An 18,958-nucleotide genomic window follows, 5' to 3' on the forward strand; every position below is an offset into this window, starting at 1 on the left:
CAAGGTTTGAACTCATAACCTTTCACTTGGCAGCCCAACACCTTGACCGTTTTTTTTTTTTTTTTTTTTTTTCAGAGACGATGTACCGAGTGATGAGAAAATAGAATACATTTCGGTAATCCATAAGAAGTTTTTTTTTTTTTGAAAATAAAAAAATAAAAATCCGCATTCCAAGCGGATGGTTTTATCTTTTTTTTTTTTTTTTTTTGAGAGCAGGAAGGCAGGGTAAACAAACAATCTTTATTCGTACAATTGTACTATCTTAGGGATAAGAAAAGGATCGAGACAGCAAAAACAAAGCAAAAACAATTTGGAAACCAGAAAATCAACGTAAAGGCCGCCCTTTTTTTGTTTGTGTAACATGAAGAAAGTAAATGACAATCCTAGTCACGGGCGGGAGTGAAAATGAAGTTATCATCTGCATCACAATCCCTGCAGCACGCGGTGTCGCATCATAAATCTGGCAGACAGCCATATAATCTTGACCATTTCTGCCTTTGTGGGCGGCATATATTCATGTATTTCTCCTGCGTCGACCATGTAGGGGCCCGTTGTCTTCTCAGCGTGCTGTATGCCAATATAACTGAATCGCGCAGTATTGGTTCTAGTCGTTCTGCTGCAGGAGTCTTCTCAGTTCTGGGACACCCCAGCTGTCGGGCGGATTGTGAAAAACACTTCCTAAAAAACTGGAAAAGTAAGTCCTGTATTTCGTATGACTCCGTATGAGCTCGTGTTGTTCTTGTAAATACATCCAATAATCCATCACGGACTTAATATCGTACGAATACAAATATTTCGTCGCATGTCCAGCGATCCAATTGACCGCATACGTCTTTTGTTTGGGAAAAAAGGTCTTGTCCGGTAGAAAAAGTACATCCGATGTGACTTCTGTGTAGTTAGTGCGCCGAAGGAAGGCCAATATTCGACGCGTCAGCATCCAGACGTCCCTCGCTGCGCCACACACTAAACCATGTTCTTCCGTTGCTAACAGGCCGCAATTTGTGCAAAGAGGAAAAATCGACCATATGAATTGTATGTAATCGACTCCTGGTCACAAGTTTACGGTTTATAAGAATGTACCACATCGATCTCGCTGCTGTTGACAGTAATGGAGTATGCACTGCACACCAAATGTGGTTCCACGTTCTCGACGGGTATTTGAATTCCATTACGTTGCGGGCGTGGTGATCCATCAAGCACCTATAGATCTCCCGAGTCGTGGGTAATCTCGTCGAAGGTACTTTCAGACGAACATAACTGTAATCAACCAGAAATGAGGCAATGTGTGCAAGAGAAGGCGAAATATTGCCCACCGCAATAGGGGGTTCGTACGAAGGCGGAACAAGTACTTCTATCAGAGCTGACGTAATGGTGTGCTTTCGTTGTTGCCAATTTCGTATCATCGCTCGCATGTAAAGCGCCAGAGCTTTGTTTCGCACGTTTGTGAGGTTGAGGCCACCGTTCCGGAAGTGCAGCGTTAACGTGTCATACGTGATCTTAAACAACATCCCAGTACTAACATAGTAACCAAAGGCAGCCATGAGGCGGTCTGCAATACCCTTCGGTATTGGTAGGACCTGCGCTAAATGGGGCAGACGTGACGCTATGTGAACGTTAGTGTATGCCACACGCTGGATCATGTCAAAGGCTCTCAGTGAGTTGTTCCGTATCGCCAGACGAACATTTTGCAGAAGCCGCCGAGAACTCGCCGCCGCTGACCGCCGTAGTGAGCGGGTAAATGTGATCCCCAGACATCTCAGCGATTCCACCGTCTGAAACGGTCCCGGTATGTCTTCCAGACCCCGTCCAATGTGAATAATTTTGGATTTCGTCATGTTAATGACACTGCCTGCTGCCGTCCCGTAAGAGTCTAGATATTCAACAGCCTGATGCACTTCATGACCTGATCTGACAAGAAGGATCAGGTCGTCCGCATATGCGCGACAAACGAAAGAGTTCTCATTAAGCGCTATCCCAGTAAGTGAGCGCCTCATAACACACATCAGCGGCTCAAGCGCTATCGCAAACAGCATCATGGAGAGTGGGCACCCTTGTCGGACGGAGCTGTTAATAGGAACCGAGCCCGCTTCCCGACCGTTTACAATCACCTTCGATGTAGCCCCTCGTATTAGCCTCATAATGATGGAGATGAAAACAGGTGGAATCTCCATTCGGCTCATGACTGACGCCAAGAAGTCATGGTTTATCCTGTCGAACGCACGGTCGAAGTCCACAGATATCATCGCTGCTCGCATTTTACAAGTTTCCGCAAGGGCGATAACGTCACGGTATTCACTTAACGCCGAGGAGATGTTGCTTCGCACCCCTAGGCAAGCCTGATCAGGGGATATTGTCCTGGATATCGCCAGCTTGAGACGAGACGCTAGTAGCCGTGCAAAAATTTTATAATCGGTGTTTAGCATAGTGAGAGGCCGATATTGAGTAACACTACGACTCCTCTCCATCTTCGGGATGGGAAGAAGAAAGCCCGTCACAAAATCCGACGGTAGGCGCATGTTCGGACTCATCGCCTCATTGTACATCGACACCAACTGTGGCATCATCATGTCCTCGAATTCTCGATAAAACTCTAGCGCAATCCCATCTGGCCCCGGTGATTTATGGGCCGCTCCTTTTGTGAGTGCCACCTTTATATCGTCTTCTGTGAGTGGCTCCATAAGCGCTGCCTTATCCGTCTCTGTCAGTGTCGTTTGCAGATGTTGCAGTATCTCGTCCCCTACCTGACGGTCCGTCGGTGTACCGGCATAGAGATGGCGGAAATGCTCTAAAAATTCATTTGCAATGTCCTGTTGTGTTGTCAGTTGACGGCCATCTAAACCGTGGAGCACTGTTACCAATGCCCGGCGGTAACGCTTATGTTCCCGCGACACATGGTGCATCGAGGTACGTTCCCCAGTGATGGTGTCGAGACATCTTGCCCGTATTGGGATGCCACCCAGTCGTCGTCGCGTGATCGATAGGATTTGTGCCTTGACACGATGAACTTCCGCATGATGTTCTGCAGACGGCACCTGGAAGGACAGCTCACGAAGCATGGTGTAATAATAATCAAGAGTGTCTCTCTGCCATCTCGCCTTATCCCGACCATACTGTATTAGAGCTCTTCTTATTGCCGGCTTAGTGCACTCGAGCCACCACTGAAGCACGGAGGTATACGTTGGTAGACGGCGGTGACATGTGGTCCATACCTCCTCGACTCTCTGACGACATTCGGGGTCCGCCAAAAGGGACGAATTGAGCTTCCATGTCCCGCGGCTTCTCCACACACTTTGCCTAGGGAGTGACATGGTACAAATGTAAGCCAGATGATCAGTAAATGCCGCAGGCCATCGTTCCGCGTCGACCACCTTATCCTGTAGGCCAACCGAAACATATATTCGATCGAGTCTGCTCGCCGAGTGACTGGTAAAAAAAGTATATCCCTCACGGTTCCTATGAATCATGTCCCAGGTGTCGCTTAACTCCAGATCCCGGCATAGCACATGCAATTCACGACAAGTATTGTAATGTGGTGTCTGGTCTTTTTGGGCTAAAACACAATTGAAGTCACCACCTATAATGAAATGATCGAATCTGCCGGTAAATAAGGGCACAATCTCTTCCGAATAATATCTCGCACGCGCCCGTCTGTTGTCTGTGCCGGAAGGGGCATAAACATTGAGAATGCGAATTCCATTAACAGTTATCGCCAGTCCTCGTGCCGAAGGTAGATAAGCCAGGTCTCGGACCGGAATCCCGTCCCGGACCAATATCGCCGTTCCACTGTCGTTGTTCGAGTGCGGCGAGGTGTAGGAGATGTATCCATGTACGTCCTGGAACTCAGGAATGTAAATTTCCTGCACCATCAGTATATCCACATCCGACGCGTATATCATGTCCCTAAACAACTGCTGTTTCACGGGCGATCTAATGGTATTTACATTCACTGTCCCTATTCTGTATGCCTGGGGTCGAGTAGCTGTCATCTCCACATGATGTTAAAATGACAAAGTTTCAGCGTGTCGATAGTCCCGTTGCACATCCGCCGATGGTCGCCCGAGGAACGTGTTCCTGCGGCATTAGGTTTCTTGAGATGCGGACGGATGCAAGGCCCCACCAATAGAATGGTCCGCATCGGTGATGTCGTCGTCCTGCTCATACCAGCTGATACTATTGGTGTGCTCCAAATTTTCCTGTGCGGCATTGTTGTGTGACATCTGTTGTTCTTTCGCAGCTGTAGACTCCACCGCCGAAGGGGTAGCAGGCCCCTGAGCGGATGCGTCGTCTGAACGATAGGACATCATTTCACTGTCCGAATTCATATGATCTGCGACATCCGAAGCTTGTGGTTCCATGTCAGACAGGTCCATAGTGTTAGACTCGTCTGGGCTCCCTAGAAGAGAAGGGAGCGTCTCCGCAGAGTTTAGTCGGCGCTTCTTGCGGCGCTTTGGCGAGCGTTGTTTGCGGGCCCTAACCTCGGCCTCTGGTGTCGGCGCATCTTGCATCTCCTGCGTTCCCGCCGCCGCCACAATCCCCTGGGGCCGTTCCACTTCAGCTTCCATGCCTATTGTGATGCTCTCATCCTCTTTCTGCGCCACCTGTAGTGTCTGAGATTGGAGGTTGGTCGGAGCCATTCTTGCTTCAGTGGCGTCCGATGGCGCCTCAATCAACTGCGGCGTCGGTTCGATGGTGCGCTCCGACCTCGGTGTCACCTCCCCGCGAAGTGCCGTCACGTAAGTCATCGGCAGTGACGTTGGTGTGGTCGGATTCTGGAAGTCTCCGCTGGGGAGTTGCACGAGTCTCCTCTGCATACACGCTGATCGAAGATGTCCTTCACCACCACACCCGGAGCATGTCCTGGGCTGTCCATCATAGATGACAATAGCTCTACAGCCGCCGATGTTTATGTACGATGGCACATGTTTTGTAAGGGCAATTCGCACCTGTCGGACACCATTGAGCACTGGATACGTGCTAAAACTTGCCCAGCGTTCGGCCGTATGACTAATAACTCTGCCATATGGCTGGAGTGATTCAGTGACCAATGATTCGGATACCTCGAAAGGCAGCTCGAAGATTCGAATCGTACGCACGCCCAGGCCCGAATGAGCGACTAAAACTTCGCCAATATGACCATCGGAGTGTCGGAACTGGAATCCTCGTTTGGCGTCTTCAATGATCCTATCACATGCTGCGTCGTCAATCATCTTCACGTAAAGAGTGCTGCTCACGATTGATAAATGAATTCCAATAATCTCCGTGTAATTAAGATGCACTTCGTCCCTCAAGAAACGTTCGATTTCGAAAGCCTTCGGTCTTGCATACTCGTTACAGAACGTGAACTGTATCGTGGTTTTTCGGAAATTGTGTGCCATTGCGTTCGATTTAAACAGTAACACACGCGAGTGACGACGGTGTAAACACCGCTTCTTCCGCGACCGTTCGCAGCCGAGACGTAAACAAGTCCGAGCTGCTCCGCGGCTAAAGGCGGACTGAGCTCGGCGAGGAACTAATCGTTCCGCTACCTCAGCTCATCGAAGAGTTAACTCCATAAGAACTGTAACACCTCACGCAACTACTTATAAATACTGTTGGTAGGACTATGAATTACTCACGCTTCGTCGAAGTACAATAGGAAATAAACAATTACCGCTGTTCTTTATTGCGAAAAAGCAGTTCGTGAGATAGAAACAAACACCTTCCCTTGCTATCGCCTGAATTAGGAGTCTTATTGCTTGTTTGGTTTAATTAATTAATAGAATATGAAGCAATTGGTATAAAGAATGCTTTTTCCAAACTTTCTGTAAAAGAAAGCCTGCTATCAAGACATTGCTTTTGTTCTATTACTTTATTTATGACTGAACGTTTCTAAAAGTGAAGACACTCGTCCGTGCTCTGCACTGCTGTCGAGATCTGGCAACGTCGTTCTCTGTTGATTGGCTGACTGTGTTTTGTGACATCAGATGCGCAGAACGAACCTAAACTCGGCCGCCAAGATATATGACGCGCACTTTAGTGCCTTCCGTAGTTTGAATCTTTTATTTAGCTGGCAGTAGTGGCGCTCCCTGTATTGCGGTAGTTCGAGTAATGAAGATTTTTGTGAGGTAAGTGATTTGTGAAAGGTATAGGTTAATGTTAGTCAGGGCCATTCTTTTCTAGGAATTGTTGAAAGTCAGATTACGTTGCGCTAAAAATATTGTGTGTCAGTTTAAGGACAGTCATGTATAATTTTTCAAAAGGGGACGTTCCATATGTCGACCCTTAGCCGAGGATACCTCACTGGAATCTTCTGATTTTTTCTTGTAGTTTGTGTGATTAGTGTAGATTTTGTTTATTGCTAGCGCGTAATTGTAGGGAGAATCTCCTTTGTAGTTGCAGTCTCTCATTGTTGTACAGTAAAACAGGTGTGGCACACATGTAAATTTGCACCAAGTATTTCGCAGCTGCGCTTGCAATTAACTAGAATTTATTTTCAGTGCTATGTTAATGTGTTTTCTTATTTTTGCTCTTCAAATTGTGCTTTTCTGTGTTATCGTGTGAAATATTGTGACAATAATGGCGTGTGAAAAATGTAACACTAGGCTCCAAAGTAAACTGAGAAATAATAGTGACGACGAGCGTAGCTTATCAGCACCACTGTGTAATGAATTAACAGACATTCAAAGTAGTAATTTGGTAACAGTGCATAGGGAAATGGAGCGGGTGTCAAATAATGGTGTAGACAGTGAAACAGGTAGTGAACAGGGAAGCATTATCGATCGATCGGTCGGCAACAGCTCGCCTCAGGAATCGGGAATGACAGAACACAATATTGCAAATACTGTAGACTCAGGTTTTGGGTTCTCACCGTTTTCTCAAATGAGTCAAGACACATTTTCCGCTTGTCAAAATGTGAATGTTGCCGATGCAAATTCACTGCCGAAAAGCATAGAGGAACAGATTCCAGACACAAATGCATTATCATTGCAATTAATGCAACAAATGAAACAAAATCAGAGACAAACACAGCAACAGTTAGACACAATGGAACAATATCTTCAAAAGTTAGACACAATGGAACAAAATCTTAAAAAGTTAGAAACAATGGAACAAAATCTTCAAAAGTTAGACACCACGCTTGAACAAACACGTGAAGATTTAACTACTGAGTTACATAACATCGAATCGAAATGTCAAAAAGTCTGTAATGACGTAAAAACACAAATTTGTGAGCAATTCAACCTATCTTTTCGCGTCATGAAAATGCATTACAGAATCACGAAGCAGCCATAAAAGAACTGCAAACTATTGTTCATGAAAATCACGACATCTTGCAAGCTAAAATTGACTCAGTTGCATCTACCGATTCGGTTACGCAACTTGCAAAAACTCAGGAAAACTTAAAGGACACAGTAGATACGATTTCAACACAAATGGACACTCTGAAACTTGGTTCAGAAAAACACACAGAGGAAATAATTTCACTATTGGATAAAGTAGCCGTACTTTCAGATCAGTTCACTTACTTATCTACAAAGGTAGGTGATGATCTGAATGACACAAGACCTGTAGCCTTCACGGACACTGAAGAGTATGAACAAATCAGAAAATTCAAAAAAAATCAAATCAATACACAGTACAAAAGAGAAATCCGGGAAGTACAAGATCAGTTGGCACAAGTAATACAAGAATTACATATTTCAGAGGACACTCGCGCTCCAGTACGGGAAGAGGCAGATAGAAATACGGAACAACCACAAAATAATAACACAGGACATTTCGGAAATTATGAAAGAAATTGGCAAGGTGCACCGAATTTTGAAATGGAACCACCGAAACGACGTAACAATGACCGACATGCGACTCGCCGACATGATGAATTTGACTATAAGCTGTTTATTACTACACGTAAATTCAAAACATTTAAGAATTCCAGCAATGACATTCATCCACAAGCATGGCTCCATCAATTCTCTCATTGTTTTCCTCCCAACTGGTCATTGCAGCACAGATTAGAATTTATGTGTGGCTACTTAGAGAATGAACCAGCTGTAAGAATGCGATCGGTCATTCACGATTGTCACAGTGAAGGAGAATTTTATCATGCCTTCCTCTCAGCATATTGGTCTCAAGCTACACAAGACCGAGTAAAACATAGCATCATAATGATGAAACATTTCGAACAATCTGAATTTTCCAGTCTTGTGAAATATTTTGAAGACATGTTGCACAAGAATCAGTATCTTTCAAACCCATACAGCCCCTCAGAACTCATCCGCATTTGCTTAATCAAATTGCCTGAATATTTACAACATATTATTTTAGCAGGACGTTGCAAAGACGACATTGAAGCTTTTCAGGGACTCTTACAAGAATTAGAAATTGACACTGACAATCGCGGGATGCGAAAACAGGAAAACAAACACTACAGGTCACATCCGTCACAATTCCGTGATGACAGAAACAATAACTGGACACGACAAGTCTATTCTTACAACGCAAATCGTGAACAAAACAGACACCACCCATATGACAACCACTGGCAGAGTAATAATTACAGAGAAAGATCGCATTTCCGTAGTAATGAATATGACAGAGATAACCATAGAAACAGACAATATGGGAACGAAAATAATTATGATCAAGGGAGACAGAATAACTTCAGATGCAACGGTCCACCACGTAGTTACGATTCCGGGAGAAATTCTCCACCACATGATGGACAAACAAGAAACTATGTAAACTACCGACAAAGCGACAGACCTGAATTCCATCAGAACTGGCGAGCTTCAAACAGGGCAGGGCCTTCTAGTCAAGGTGAATTTGTAGAAGTTAGGTCTCCTAATCCCAATAACGACGCACGTCAACAAAGAGATAGCAGACAATGACTCGCACCGCAGGCAGCCGCGTGCGCCCACTGGCTCAGGGAAAAATAACATAGACGTTAACCTTGAGAAAAATTCCATTATTCTTTACCGACGTATACCACATGATAATTGCATTAAAGTTGAAACTCTGCGTACTAGGAAGAGCAAAGGATTACACCATATTTCACATATAAAACCGTTTCTTGAAAGATAATCTGCTTTTTAACTTTGTCTTTGCCAAAAAATTTTTCACTTTACATTACTTGTATGCTTTGTCAGACTTAGAATCTGTTAACATGCAACAATGTTTGAAGTTAAATATCCAGTCAAGAACCAAGAAAACTTATTTAAACAGAAATTACGAATGCATTGTTACAGTGGACAGACGACACAGTGTTGTTATTTGTACATTCTTGCTTGTTAGTTGCACGATTACGTAACGACTATAAGGCTCACATACTTAGAACATTTACCAATACTGCCAATGAGATTTTAATGCAACATTTTGGTTTACTTGAAAATACATTCTGGATTTAAAGTACTTTCTGTGAAATACCAGGTGACACAGTGGTTAGTTTATGTGACAGCTACACGATTTTATCACGACACTACTAATGAGTGACCATTTACAATGTTGCTTTTGCAGTGTTTCTGTTTTAAATCTGCACAGTTTTTCTGCATTATTCTGGAAAGCAAAACATGTTTTAGTAGTAACTTTTGTGGTATAGCTACAATGAGACAGCCTTTTTCGTGGCACAACAATACGTTACTGTACAGTACTTTCTTCATCATGCCAATAAGCATAATAACTACGATATCTATACGCAAAGCATTTCACTTTTGCTTATCATGAAGTAAGTACATTGACTTCTGCAGAACTTAGCTTTCAGAGGACAATAACTACGACACTTCCACAGAGATTATCTTACAACAAGACGCACAGTTTAGCGCTACAGTATACGTATTTGAGTGATTAATTTTGTACTTAAAACATTTATTTTTAAAGATATTTGAAGTACAAAGATACAAAGGTTTTCTGTGATACATTTCATTCCATTGCTGTAATCTGTAACACCTGAGGGTATAATTACATTAATCCTCAGGGGGGTACATGCTTACTTTGTGTACCATGTGTTTGGCAAGCACAAGGAGCCCTAGCTAATATGGTATTTGCTTATACAACTTTACACATCGGTACCATATTTCTCTAACACATAAATTACACAGCTATCTGATCATTTAACTGAGAGATAAACGTTTTTTTTACTACATCAGTGACACATGTTTACACAATTACACAGTTGGATAACTTCACACTTATGAAACTGTATTTTGTCTGTACTGTGTGAACTGTTCATATTTTTTTGGAACCATTGTGATACTATGAGAGCTTTGAATGATGTATTTGGTATGGGATCATGATTTTAAAGTATGTTTGAGGTAAATGACGCTATTGAAATGAGCAGAGAATTTTCTTTAGGTTTTGAAATTATTGCAGAAAGCTATGACGTTTTTGAGGTTTGACTGAGGTGTTATGATGTTATTATTACGACGACGATGTGTATTATACTGCTGAGGTATGTGTATGATTAATAAGCTGGGGACTATGGTTTGTGAAAAAGGTTGTTGGAAACCAAGAATCGTACTTTAAGAGTTATGAAATGTATGTAACGCGTGAATATATTACAATGCCGACGAAAATTTTTTGGATATTGTTATATCAATAGGATTTTGTTTCTACACATTTGTAACGCAAATTCTCAACCTGTGGAATTTTTTTATATGAGACTGCCACTGTAGCAGAAACTGCTGTCGTAAATATTTCAGTAAGAAAGGTAAGTGATCTTGACGTAATGCGTTTTGGGCGCCCAGCTGAGAGGTAGTCGTCTGACAAAAGAAAGCCGTTAGGTGGAGAAAAAAAAAGAGGCCATTATCCTCGCCATTGACATTCCTTTAGAGAAAGCATCGCAAATACGACACGCTCATTACTTGGAAAGATACTTACATCTGCACACCTGATCATGACAAGCGTCTTTCTACGAGAGTTGAGAGAATTTCTACTAACTTATGAAATGTCATATGACTATTGAATGATATTTTTATGCTTTGCTTTTCATAGTTGCTTATTTCATTTGATATCTAGTTTCCAGCTGTGTTGCAGCATTGGTTTTACGAGGGTTATTCCAAAAGTAAGGTCCAATTGATTGCCAAATTGAAACCACAGTGAACATCAGAAATGTTTTACTTGTAACAATTAGCTACACCTTTCAGCTACTTCTCTACGTAGTCGCCATTCTGACTTAGACTTTTGTCATAGCGTTGTACCAACTTTTCAATAGCCTCATCATAGAAGGCAGCCACCAGTGCTTTCCGCCAATTCTCCACGCTGGCCTACACCTCGTTGTCTGTGTCAAAATGTTGTCTTCAAAGACAGCGGTTCATGTGACCAGAGATGAAACTCAGGGGGAGACAATTGCGGACTGTATTGTGGGTAATCTAACATTTCCATTTGAAAACGATGCAGGAGCATCTTCATTGCCCCTGCAGAATGCGGCTGAGAATTGTCGTGAAGACGAAACAGCACGACAGTTATGTAATGTTGGCTGCATAGCTTCAGGCGAAATTTCTCACCAGGCCCTCGTACTTGGCGGCAGACACTATTTTCTAGACATCTTTACGCACTCACTGCGAGCTCAGAAATGAGAAGAGCGACGTGATGCTAACTGGGGTTATACTAGAGACACTACCCAACACATCTGTGCAAAGCTTTATTGGATTTTCATAGTCGTTTCCATTTCGCGACCGATCGGACCTTACTTTTGGAATAACCCTCGTATAAAATAAAATTAAATGCATTTGCTAATGTGAACACTTTCTGTCAACAGATCTATTAAATAATTATTTTATGATCCACATTCTTCGAAAAAGGAGCACTTTGAAAGGAAAGAACAATAAGAAGGGATTAATAACAGTTACGGCATACATAATTTTCTTTTCAACTACTTGGTAATATTTTTGGTAGAATAACTTCTTGTGGTGCACCACTTTAATTACATAGACATTAAGATGTGAATATACATTTCCCTTGTCTGCATTGTTGTCTTTAGTGTACTATTTCTTCTGCTTGAGCTTTGTCACGTTTAGGTATAAGTTATTGCATTTGCTGCTGCTGTGTGCCAGCCATAGTGCTACTGAATTTCACTTTGTATTACTCTGTTAAGCTAGTTTTATTACTGATTTATTTTTCTTGTTGCTGCAAATTGGCTCATATTAGTTGTAATGTTGCATTGCTTGGTAATTTTTTTCATTGCTGTTTGTATTAATTGTTTTGTGCTGCTGCATTGCCTCGTCCCTTAGTTTAGCATCTGAACTCAGTAGATTTAAGTTAGCTTAAGGGGGGGTAGCCTATAAGAGAATGAGTTGCGATGAATTTGCAGAAATGCACTGAGAGGCTATACGAGAAAAGTACAGAAAGCAGGTATAGATAGGAATTTTTGGAAATAATGAAGAACGAAGGGAGATCTCTGAGAAGTAAAGAAAGTTTGGTTTGCAAAATACTGCAGTGAAACAAACCCTGTCCTTTCCTTGTGTTATCCCACTATATGTTTGTGTACCCTTGTGTATTTACGTTCTTCCTGTCTTTATATGTTTATCTGATAAGATAAAGATAAAGATGTTGTAGAATTTTTCTAATACTCAGCTACATGAACTATCATGAGGAATACTGTTATCCTCAAATATAATTTGCATTAATAATATGTTGTTTACTTTGTAAAGATGTTAGACATTATTAATTCTCTTCTGTTTTAATGCTCATGTGTGAAGTTGATGTTTCAGTAATTATTCTGATCTTTTATGTATTAACTTATGTCATAATTCCTGTAACACTGATGTATATGCTTATTTCTATTCTTTTGTAAAGCCCCTATTACTACAAATGTTATCTGTATTATTATGTTTTTAATGATGTATTTTGTACCTTTGTTATTGTATTCTTATGTTATAAAATTGTAATTGATACCAGTTCATCACATTATTAAGTTACATTTCACTGCATGCGTTTCTGTTGGTCATAGTATATGCACAATATGTGAGAAGTAGGGACTGTTAGTGTTTGCACGTGTGTTAATAATTCAGCAAGGACTGGATAACAGCATTGCTGGTTCTAAGGACAATTCCAAAACCTTTGTGAGTGCACAAGTGGTGGTTATGGACTTGCTATATTATCCGCAAGACTCTTCAATGGTGATTGTGCACCTGCACAGTCACAACAGATGGCTGCTGGCCATCTCTACAAAGACTACAGTGGTCTGCATCTTTGATGACCCACCAGTACCACTATTTCTACAAGGACTACAGTGGGTCTACACCTTTGCTGACTCACCAGTACCATTATTTCTACAAGGACTACAGTGGGTCTGCACCTCTGGTGGCCCACCAATACCGTAATCTCTACCAGGACTACAGTGGGTCTGCTCTGTGATGAGCTACCTACCAATATTCTTCAAAACTTCGACTGACTCTGCTGTGGGTTTGCTCTGTTGTGGACCAATACCTGTCTGCATGTCAAGAGTCAGCACTGTCTTTCCGTTGGAAGGACAACACTACTTCTTCAAGATTGCATGGAAATCCACTACTTCCGTGTGCATTTTCTTTTACTGCTCAGACTTTGAGAAAAAAAAACACTGCAATTTTACTGTGATGGATGATCAGGGCTGTCTTTATGGACTGTGAGAAAATTTTATCTTTTGACCAACGTTGTATCAATAAGTGTGTGCATTTGATATCTTTGTTATTGTAATTATGAAAAATTTTATCAAATCATTATTGGCCACTGCCCAAAACAATTTGTAAAATTTTTGGTGGGGAGCGTGGGGGCTATGTAAGTAGGCTGTTTTGTTGTTGTTGTTGTTGTTGTGGTCTTCAGTCCTGAGACTGGTCTGATGCAGCTCTCCATGCTACTCTATCCTGTGCAAGTGTCTTCATCTCCCTACTGCAACCTACATCCTTCTGAATCTGCTTAGTGTATTGATCTCTTGGTCTCCCTCTACGATTTTTACCCTCCACGCTGCCCTCCAATGCTAAATTTGTGATCCCTTGATGCCTCAAAACATGTCCTACCAACCGATCCCTTCTTCTAGTCAAGTTGTGCCACAAACTTCTCTTCTCCCCAATCCTATTCAATACTTCCTCATTAGTTACGTGATCTACCCACCTTATCTTCAGCATTCTTCTGTAGCACCACATTTCGAAAGCTTCTATTCTCTTCTTGTCCAAACTGGTTATCGTCCATGTTTCACTTCCATACATGGCTACACTCCATACAAATACTTTCAGAAACGACTTCCTGACACTTAAATCTATACTCGATGTTAACAAATTTCTCTTCTTCAGAAACGATTTCCTTGCCATTGCCAGTCTACATTTTATATCCTCTCTACTTCGACCATCATCAGTTATTTTACTCCCCAAATAGCAAAACTCCTTTACTACTTTAAGTGTCTCATTTCCTAATCTAATCCCCTCAGCGTCACCCGATTTCATTTGACTACATTCCATTATCCTCGTTTTGCTTTTGTTGATGTTCATCTTATATCCTCCTTGCAAGACACTGTCCATTCCGTTCAACTGCTCTTCCAAGTCCTTTGCTGTCTCTGACAGGTTTTCTTATTGGTAACGCCACGTAGCGCTCTGTATGAAAATCACTGGCTGTGCTATGTGCAGTCTGTGGCTAGTTTGCATTGTTGTCTGCCATTGTAGTGTTGGGCAGTTGGATGTTAACAGCGCGTAGCGCTGTGCAGTTGGAGGTGAGCCTCCAGCAGTGGTGGATGTGTGGAGAGAAATGGCGGAGTTTTGAAATTTGTAAGACTGGATGTCATGAACTGCTATGTATATTATGATTTTTCAACACTATTAAGGTAAATACATTGTTTGTTCTCTATTAAAATCTTTCATTTGCTAACTATGCCTATCAGTAGTTAGTGCCTTCCGTAGTTTGAATCTTTTATTTAGCTGGCAGTAGTGGCGCTCGCTGTATTGCAGTAGTTCGAGTAACGAAGATTTTTGTGAGGTAAGTGATTTGTGAAAGGTATAGATTAATGTTAGTCAGGGCCATTCTTTTCTAGGAATTATTGAAAGTCAGATTACGTTGCGCTAAAAATATTGTGTGTCAGTATAAGCACAGTCATGTATAATTGTTCAAAGGGGACGTTCCAATCAAAATTAATTCCCGAAAAAGACTTATTTTTAAATGTAAACCAAGTTTGTCTTCCGCCGACTCTTCGGAAGGAACAGTGTAGCTGTCGAAAGATTGCATTCAATAGATGTTCTTGGTGCTGTGAGTATATTTGTTTCGAATGTTTGTACGACAAGTACCATCCATGAAGTTGTTCGAAGAAAAGTGAGGACACGTAACAGTGACTGGAAGAGCCATCGTAAAGTGACCTGGAGTAACGTTTTAGTTGTTTACTATCCCAAGAGGTTTGAGAAATATATTTTCCTACCTTATTATTATCATTCCTTATTGATTTACTTACCTTATTAACCCTCCTATCCCTATCAATTGAGATATGGAAAAATACAAACCAAAATAAGAACATCCGCTAGGTTTCTTCGAGATTTGAACTCGCGTTCTCCGATTCCCAGCAAGTTACGTTGGCAGTTGCGCTATAGGTGCTGTCGGCGAAATGCGTTTACCCTGTGGGTACAGAAGTGGCAGTTGTAAAAGTTTCTTACCTCGGTTTCTGGAAAAGTATGCGTTTTCGGACCCCATACCTGATGATGAAAAATGCTCTATTTACAATTACCTATCGGTCCCACCAATTTTGAGTCGATTGAGCGTCATAACCTACAGGGGTGATTTTCTCAAAAACACGGGGGTGTTGACCCAAAATACCTTAGATTCCTTCGTTTTTGGTTGTACACAAGCGACCTGCCGAATTTGAGCCGAATCGGTTGGCCGTGTCTGACGCCTTTCCCTTGTAAATTTGACTTCTGTCAGAACTATTTCATTGCATTTGAACATATTTCAATTTCTTAAAACTCAGCAGGCTTGTAGAATTTTCCAAAGACCATACACATGGTCATTTCATGGTCATTTCACATCACATTTACTGACACCTGTTATTGTCACTGGTAGAAAGACTTCCTGCACAAGCACCCTTGAAGGTGGAATCATACAGGCATTCATTAAGAAATAGTTTGGAAACCCCACTACCCCACCAACCGATCATGAACGTGTTTCACATATTGGTCACATCTTCAGATGCACCATCTCCCACAATTAAGAAATCCACTGGAAATTTTAGGTGTCTTACGTATAAGGTTTGTATATGAAGGATCATATAAAAATACACTGCTAACCTGGCCATTAGACTACTTTTTGTTTATTGCATGGCTGACTGAGTTTAAAATTTCCTCGACATCTGTATCATATTTTCCATCTGACCAAGGCACATGTGCATTGCGTATCGGTGTTACCTGAAAAATAATACTGTCACCATTCAAAAGAGTATGTTGTCACTGTGGTGCAGGCAGTTGAGAACATGTCTATGAATCTCCTTCTACTACTACTACAAATACTACAAAAAAAAAAAAAAAAAGGCTCTGAGCACTATGGGACTTAACATCTTAGGTTATCAGTCCCCTAGAACTTAGAACTACTTAAACCTAACTAACCTAAGCACATCACACACATCCATGCCCGAGGCAGGATTCGAACCTGCGACCGTAGCAGTCACGCGGTTCCGGACTGAAGCGCCTAGAACCGCACGGTCACCGCGGCCGGCACAAATACTACAGCTAGTTGGGAACCTATCGCAATCTACAGTACAAATCCATCACTACTACCTTACGGATTTTGCCTTTGGACCTACTGTTTCAATCTATGGAATGAATGCATTACTATAACTGTTAATACTCTACCAGCTGAGCCACACTCACCACCGTTAACAGCTATTACAGCGCTTTCTCCTCACACAAACGTCCTTATAACTGATTGCAATGTAAGACTCTATCGTGCTATAGCACCTAAAGAGAAGGTCGTGCTTTGCTCTGAGTGACGTCACTTTAGCGGGACGCACTGCACTGCCAGAATCGAGGGGCAACGCCTGTAGTCTTCCTCAAACAATTTTACGGAATCTGTTGGACAAAAAAATTTATTTTTACCTCACTTGTAGCTTAATGTGTCAGCTTTATGGTGAAATACCATAATTTCATTAACGATCGTAGTTATTGTGATGTTTCTTACATAAATAACAAATTCAAAAACGTTGAATGAAAAATAGCGGTCCACTATAATTTTGCATTTGGTGCATATTATACCATATGTTTCCGCAAATTAAATTTAGCTAACATATTAAATTTTTCGTTAAACTTGGGAGGAGGTTTCTACCTGTCTCCAGTCTCGAGAAAGTTATTTTTAAGTAGTATGTTCACCTCCGATCGCACGAGCGCGGGAATAAAATATTCATAACATTGCCCATAACTCGCAAACCGTTCGAGGTATGTGAACGAGATTTTGCCTGATGATAGCGCGCAAGAAAGAGAGTTTTTTGCCACATGGTTAACATATCTAACTTTATTTACGGTGATACAGCAGAAGTTACAGATTTTATTTATTTTTTTTCCAAATTAGTACCGTAATTTTTTTAAGAGTTATGGACAGCTAGTGAAAGTAGAACTTGCTGATATGATAAACATGAAATATCTTCTCTTACGTTACTGTAAACCGACACTATGAAATTTTCTGTAATCTATTGATCTCTTTCGTCACCGGCTGCTTGTTTAACAAGACATTCTGTTTCAGGATTCCATCGCAACAATTACTCTTTCAGGGCTCCGTCGCAACAGCTACTACAAGGTTATTTTCTGCAAATTACACCCTGTTTTGGAAAAATAAACAAAATTAAACCTGTGAACAATAGAGATGTAGCAATTACTCATAACTGATTGTACGTCTTCAAATAACAAAACCTTAACAAATCAAACAAAAATAAAACCCCAATTCTGTTACAGTTTTGGCGGTATCGTACAACCTGTCGTATTTTGAACAGTGAACATCTGCGACTGAAACTTGCCAAAGGATTTTCTTGCTATTTTTCTTCTGAACAACATGAAAATAAATCACAACAAACAGCGTATATCTTTTCATTCCTTTATCCATTCAGAGTGAAGTGGTGAAACTCCCAGTCTGAACTATCTTTTGATGTGTTAAAGATCAATTATATATATTTACAATCTGTTTTAACCTTAATGAATTGTCTGAAGTGGTTCATAAAGTAATGACCAACTTGTTTTTGTAACCTTATTAACCACAGATAAATAAGCATCAAACAAGTTATTTCTAATAGAACAATTCTGCATTTTTCGGTGCAGACTAGAATTAACCAGGTAAAACACTTTCATTAGTCTGAAGCTGTTAAAAAGCTAGCAAAATCTTGACAACTATTCATCAAAGTCATTTTCACTGATAAGTTAAGAGATATTTCTTGTAAGAAGATTCACTCCTCACTCTGTAAAGGGATAGGAACGGAAAGATGGTACACTATTTCCAGTAATTTTTCATATGTCAAAGATAACTGAAATGAAGAAAGAAAATTCTTTAGTAAGTCTCATTGTGTCGGTTTACAGTAACATAAGAGAAGAAATTTCATGTTTTTCATACTATCAAATTCTCTTTCACTTGCTGTCGACGACTTTTCAAAAATACAGTACTGGCTTGAAAAGAACTAAAATAAAAACTACAGCCCTTGCCATATCGCAGTAAATAAAGTCTGTATGCTAACCATATGGCAGAACACTCTCTTCTTTGCATGCTATCAAGAGGCAAAATCTTGTTTCGATACCTAGAACGCTTTGCGGGATGTGAGGGATGTCATGAATGAGTCATTCCCGCACTAGTGTGATCGAAAGTGGGCAGGCACTTAAAATCCATTTTCTCGAGACTGAGATCTACCAAATCTAAAGAACAATTCAATATCTTAGCTAAATTTCATTCGCTGTAGCACACGGTGTAATGTACACCTAAAGCAAATTTATAGTGACCCCTTATTATTCATGGCAACGTTTACGAATTTATTATTTATACAGCAAATACCACAATAGCTATGACC

Source organism: Schistocerca piceifrons, chromosome 5, assembly GCF_021461385.2.
Source record: "Schistocerca piceifrons isolate TAMUIC-IGC-003096 chromosome 5, iqSchPice1.1, whole genome shotgun sequence".
NCBI lineage: Eukaryota > Metazoa > Arthropoda > Insecta > Orthoptera > Acrididae > Schistocerca > Schistocerca piceifrons.